The sequence below is a fragment of the Canis lupus genome, chromosome 20, assembly GCF_048164855.1.
Source record: "Canis lupus baileyi chromosome 20, mCanLup2.hap1, whole genome shotgun sequence".
NCBI lineage: Eukaryota > Metazoa > Chordata > Mammalia > Carnivora > Canidae > Canis > Canis lupus.
In genome coordinates this window covers 43,830,199-43,836,198 of record NC_132857.1, presented here as the reverse complement: position 1 = coordinate 43,836,198, position 6,000 = coordinate 43,830,199, and the positions used below count along the sequence as shown (strand labels likewise).

Genomic DNA, 6,000 nt, shown 5'->3' with positions numbered 1-6,000 from the left:
ATGGACTGAGCCACCCAGGTGCCCTCTCACCATGGACCATCTTGAGGAGGATGATTATAATGTGAAAGAAGAAAATAATATATGAATAATGAGTAAATGCTACCTTCTAGCTCAGTAGTTTTCATACTGAATTGTTGGCCAGTTGGCTTTTACAGTGGCTGAGGATAGCAGGCTCCATAGGAAGTTCTCTCTGGCTATTGCATGAGTTCTGGGATAGAGTCAAATTTGTTTTGAGGCTTTTGCCTTGGACTATCTCTTGGATTGCATAACTTCCTGTACTTTGGATTTCTTTTTTCTTTGTAACTTATAGCTAAGAGCACTTTATGAAATAAAACTTTGTTAACTCAGGCTGAAACATGAGTTCAGGACTTCTAATTCTTTTTTTCCTTTGAAGTAAATGTTTCTGTATAGTATATTACTATATATGAGTCATATAAAACTTATTTTTCAGCAGACAAGCTCCTGCAAGCTCTGGAAGGTGTTTTTTAAGGGGGAAGGGATTTTTAATTCTTCCAGCTTTATTGAGATATAATTGACATATCTGGAAATATTTAGACTGTTAAAATATTCTTTTCTGTTTTTATTTGCATTACTTTCATCTTTGTTGGCCAGTTCCCTCTTTGAATTACCTGCTTTTCTAAAAAGTCACATGGGTTCATTAATGGGGACAAGGAGGCAACACAACTATATACTTTGCTGTATCTGTTGTTGCTGTCCGAGGGCTGCAAGCGCCCCTCCCCTTGTCTTCCCTGGCTCCCTTCATACTGGCAGCAAGGAAGAAGGGAGGGTGATATGGGAATATGTGCGGGGGGGGGGGGGGGTAGGAATGCAGTAAAGAAATGCACCTAGCTTTAAAAAAAAAAAAAATGAACTGAACAACATGTATGAACTGAACAACATGCAGTAACCACTGGCAAGCTTTGAAAGAAGTGACATGATTGGTTACAAATATGATGAACATTTATTATTTGCAGAGTGATTTGTAGACTGGAAAGCTAACAGTGAAGTTTGTATTTTATGCAATTACTCATTGTTAATATGCCATGATAACTGGAATTTGAACCATGTTGTTCAAAGACGTGTAATTTAACGGAACAGTAGTAACTGAAAGCTGTGTATATCTGAACCATGCAAAGCTAGGACTTCATGTATGTGTAGTCCTTGTTATTGAAAGCTCTGTATGAGAGCTGGGCATTCTTTGTTTTCCCCCTTCTCTGGGAGTCCAACTTCTATAGACTGCATCAATTGCCCTCCCTTCTCAATAGCTTCTAATTGGATTTGGTCTTTGGAAAGCATTAACAGGAGATCGAATGCAAGGAGAAGAGAAAAGTCAGGATATTTATTTTCCTTCTCTGCTGAGCCACATTTTGGGATTTCTGTCCTCCTCTCCTGAAGGCCACACCTTGCACTAAGCAAAAGTCTCAGCTCCTGTATAGCCACAGCTTCTCAAGTTCCAGTTACTACTGTCTCTCTTTGCCCCTTCAGGTCTAGAGGTGGTAATAGCTTCCTATACTCATTAGTTCTAGTAGGGTACATTACCATCCCTTGTGGTTTTCTTTAAAGCTTCCCAAAGCTTTGTTTATGACCTCTTCACAAAGCTATCTTCAAGCATAGCACTCCTGAGTGTGCCATGTGTTTCCCACCAGGACCCTAACCTAGACACCATGTCACACTATTCACGGAAAATTACATGTACCTATCCAAATATGTGTATGCACTCAGAGAGGTCTGAACAGATATAAACAGTACATCATTTTTAACCCTATGCCTTTTTCCTAATCTGCTTTTAAAAAGTAGATTAAGGGGCAGCCCAGGTGGCTCAGCGGTTTAGCGCCGCCTTCAGCCCAGGGCCTGATCAGAGACCCGGGATCAAGTCCCACATCAAGCTTCCTGCATGGAGCCTGCTTCTCCCTCTGCCTGTGTCTCTGCCTCTCTCTCTCTCTCTCTCTCTCTCTCTCTCTCTCTCTCCTCTCTCTCTCTCTCTGTGTCTCATGAATAAATAAATGAAATTTTTTTTAAATCATGAAAAATAAGATTACATATACTGATGGATTATTTCAGCTTCAAAAGAGTTAATCCATTTTTCTAGTTTAGATCTTTACTGAAATAGTTTTCAAGTTAACTACAGGCATACCTTGGAGATACTACAAATCATTTCGAGACCACCACAATAAAGTGAATATCTAAAAGCAAATCAAATGAGTTTTTTTGGTTTCTCAGTGCATATAGAAGTTGTTTATACTATAGTCTCTTAAGTATGCAATGCCATAATTTTTTCTTTAAGATTTTATTTATTTACTCATGAGAGGCACAGAAAGAGAGAGGCAGAGACACAGGCAGAAGGAGAAGCAGGCTCCATACAGGGAACCTGACCTGGGACTCAATCCCAGGACTCCAGGGCTGAAGGCGGCGCTAAACCTCTGAGCCATCTGGGCGTCCCAGCATTATTTTCTTTTAAAAAAAAAAATGTTCATCCCTTAATTTAAAAGTACATCCTTGCTAGGGCCTCTGGGTGGCGCAGTTGGTTAAGCATCCAACTCTTGGTTTCAGCTCAGGTCATGATCTCCGGGTCATCAGATCAAGCCCTGCATCAGGCTGAGCTTAGCGAGGAGTCTGCTAAAGTTTTTCTCTCCCTCTGCCCCTCCCCATGCTCTTTCTCTCCCTCTCTCTCTCTCTCTCTTTCTCTAAGATAAATAAATAAATCTTTAAAAATAATAATAAATAAAAGCACTTTGTTGCTAAAGAATGCTAACCATTATCAGCCAGTCATAATCTTGTTGCTGATAGAGGGTCTTGTCCCAATGTTGAGAGCTGCTGACTGATCACAGTGGTAATTGCTAAAAGTTGGGGGTGACTGTGGCAATTTCCTAAAATAAGACCACAATGAAGTTTGCTACATCAATTGACTCCTTTGTGAATGATTTCTCTGTAGCATGTGACACTGGTAGCATTTTATCCACAATTGAACCTCTTTCGAAATTGAAATCTTCTGGAACCCTGCCATTGCTTTATCAACAAATTAATATAATATTTTAAATCCTTTGTTGTCATTTCAACAAACTTCACAGCATCTTCACTGGGCATATTCCATCTCAAGAAACCATTTTCTTTGCTCATCCATAAGAAGGAACTCCTTATCCATTAAATTTTTATCATAAGGTAGAAGCAATAACAAACACAGCTGATAACATAACTTTTTTCCCCATTAGATTAACCTTATTGATCTAGCTGAACCATTAGCCAGTGTTTTTTCTGATGCATTGGAAAGAAAGGGGGAAAAAAAAAGGCAGCAATTCAGCCACCTCCAGTTTCCACTTCTAATTCTAGTTCTCTTACCATTTCCTTTAATGAAGTTTGAGTCTTTCAAAGTCATCCATGAGGGCTGGGATCAACTTCTTCCAAACTCTTGTTCATCATATTTTGACCCCTCCCATGAATCATGAATGTTCTTAATGGCATCTGGAATGGTGAATCCTTTTTAGAAGGTTTTCAATTGTCTTTGCCCAGATCCATCAGAGGAATCACTAAATATAGCAGCTGTAGCCTTATGAAAGGTATTTCTTAAAGAATAAGACTTGAAAGTCAAAATTACCCATTGATCCATGGGCTATGGAATGGATGTTCTGGTAGCAGACAAAAACATTCATCTCATTGCACATCTCCATCAGAGCTCTTGGGTGACAAGCAGCATTGTCAATGAGCAGTAACATTTTTAAAGGAATCTCTTATTCTGAACAGTTGGTCTCAATAGTGGGCTTAAAATAGTAAGCCATGTTGAAAATAGATGTGCTCTCATCCAGGCTTTGTTGTTTATGGACCACAGACAGAGGTTGAGCATAATTTGTAAGGGTTCTAGGATGGAGCCTATCCTAGTAGCTGCATCACCCAATGCTTTAACTTTAAGTCACCAGTTACATTTGCCCCTACCAAGAGAGTCAGCCTGTCCTTTGAAGCTTTGGGGCCAGGCATTGACTTCTCCCTAGCTCTGAAATTCCTAGAGGTGTCTTCTTTCAATAGAAGACTATTTTGTCTACATTGAAAATCTGTTTAGTGTTGTCAACTTCAGTAGTTATCTTAGCTCAATGTTTTATATAACTTGCTGCAGCTTCTACGTCAGTACTTGCTGCTTCACCTTGCTCTTTTATGTTAAAGAGATGGCCTCTTTCCTTACACCTCGTGAATCAACCTCTGCTTGCTCCCAACTTTTCTTCTGTAGCATCCTTACCTCTCTAAGAATTGGAGAGTCCTAGAGCCTTGCCCTTGTTTAAGCTTTGGTTAAGGAAATGTGATTGCTTTGATCTGTCAATACCACTAAAACTTTATCCATATGAGCAATAAGGCTGTTCTGCTTACTTATCATTTAAGTGTTCACTGGAGTAGCACTTTTAATTTCCCTCAATAACTTTTCACATTTACATTTCACATTTAAATTTCATATTTAAATGCATCACATTTACAACTTGACTGTTTGGCACAAAAGGCCTGGCTTTCAGCCTATCTTGACTTTCAATATGCCCTCCTCACTAAGCTTAAATTGGAGACATGTGGGGTGCCTTGGTAGTTCAGTCAGTTAAGTGTCCAACTCTTGATTTCAGCTCAGGTCGTGACCTCAGGGTTATGAGAGCAAGCCCTACATCAGGCTCCAAGCTGGGCATTGAGCCTGCTGAAGATTCTCTCTCCCTCTGCTCCTCCTCCCACCTTTTAAAATAAATAGGAGCACCTGGGTGGCAGTCATTTGGGTGCCCGACTCTTGGTTTTGGCTCAGGTCATGATCTCAGGGTCATATTGGACTCTACACTAAGTGCAGAGTCTCCTTGAGACTCTTTCTCCCTCTGACCCTGCCCCCCACCTTCTCTCTAAAATGGGTAGGTAAATCTTAAAAAAAAAAATAAAGTGAAAGACATGTGACTCTTCTTTTCACTTGAGTACTTCTTAAAGGCCATTGTAGGGTTATTAATTAGCCTAATTTCAATGTTGTTGTGTCTCAGGAAATAGGGAGGCTTGAGGAGAAAGAGATGGGGGAATGGCTGGTAGATAGAAAAATCAGAACACACATTTATTAAGTTTGCCATTATAAGAGCGTAGTTTGTGGTGCCCCAAGCCAGTTACAATAGTAACTTTAAAGATCACTGATCACAGATCACCATAACAAATATAATAATGAAAATATTTGAAATATAGCAGGAATTGCCAAAATGTGACATAGAGACATGTAGTGAGCAAATGCTGTTGGAAAAATGGTGCTGATAGACTTGCTGAATGCTGAATTGCCACAGACCTTCAATTTGTAAAAGATATAGTATCTGTGAAGCACAATAAAGCAAAGTGCAGTAAATTGAGGGGATGCCTGCACTCTACTTTTCAACATATTCAGGCAGACATATCTCTGTATGAGTGTTCTTTAAATAAGTAACTCAAACATGCTTTATACAGTAACACACTCCTGCATCTAGATTGTCACCTGACTGAGTTTGGGATAGGAAACATTTCCAATTTGCAGGAAAACCACTGACATGCGCACACAGCTTTATTGCTGCTCTAACTGGTTATTAGTCCTAGCCTCCATATCTAAATATTTCCTTCAGAACCAGACCTAACTGAATTTTCCAGAAGCATTAAAATACTAATTCCAAAGTTCTTGTGTTTTCTTTTTGCCATCACCAAAATAGTTAACAAGGCAAGCAGTCATGGTAAGGCTAAACATGTACAAAATAGATTTTGAAAATGTGTATGTAACTTTATTATTGGAAGTACTAAAGGTTCTGGGTTTTTTTTGTTTTTTTGTTTTTTTTCACTTTTATGTTAAGGTGATAGGAAAGAAAGTTGGGATGGCTTTTAAGAAACCTATCATTGAAGAGCATCCTAAAAAATTTGCTCACTGGGATTCTTTCCTTTCACACTGACAATTTCTACAGCAGTATTTGCAGAAAGCACTGTGCTGTGTTCATGATTCTGGATTAAAGAGATTTCCTCCATAACATTTTTATGGTTGCCCCACTT

General features: G+C 39.2%; 1 non-coding gene across 1 annotated transcript; it reads left to right on the top strand.

The window, feature by feature from the left end:
- The first annotated feature begins 3,171 nt into the window (after window positions 1-3,171).
- Window positions 3,172-3,265, top strand: LOC140612157 (small nucleolar SNORD12/SNORD106). Its single transcript, XR_012013473.1, has one exon. It is a non-coding gene; the product is annotated as a small nucleolar SNORD12/SNORD106 (small nucleolar RNA).
- Window positions 3,266-6,000: the final 2,735 nt, after the last annotated feature.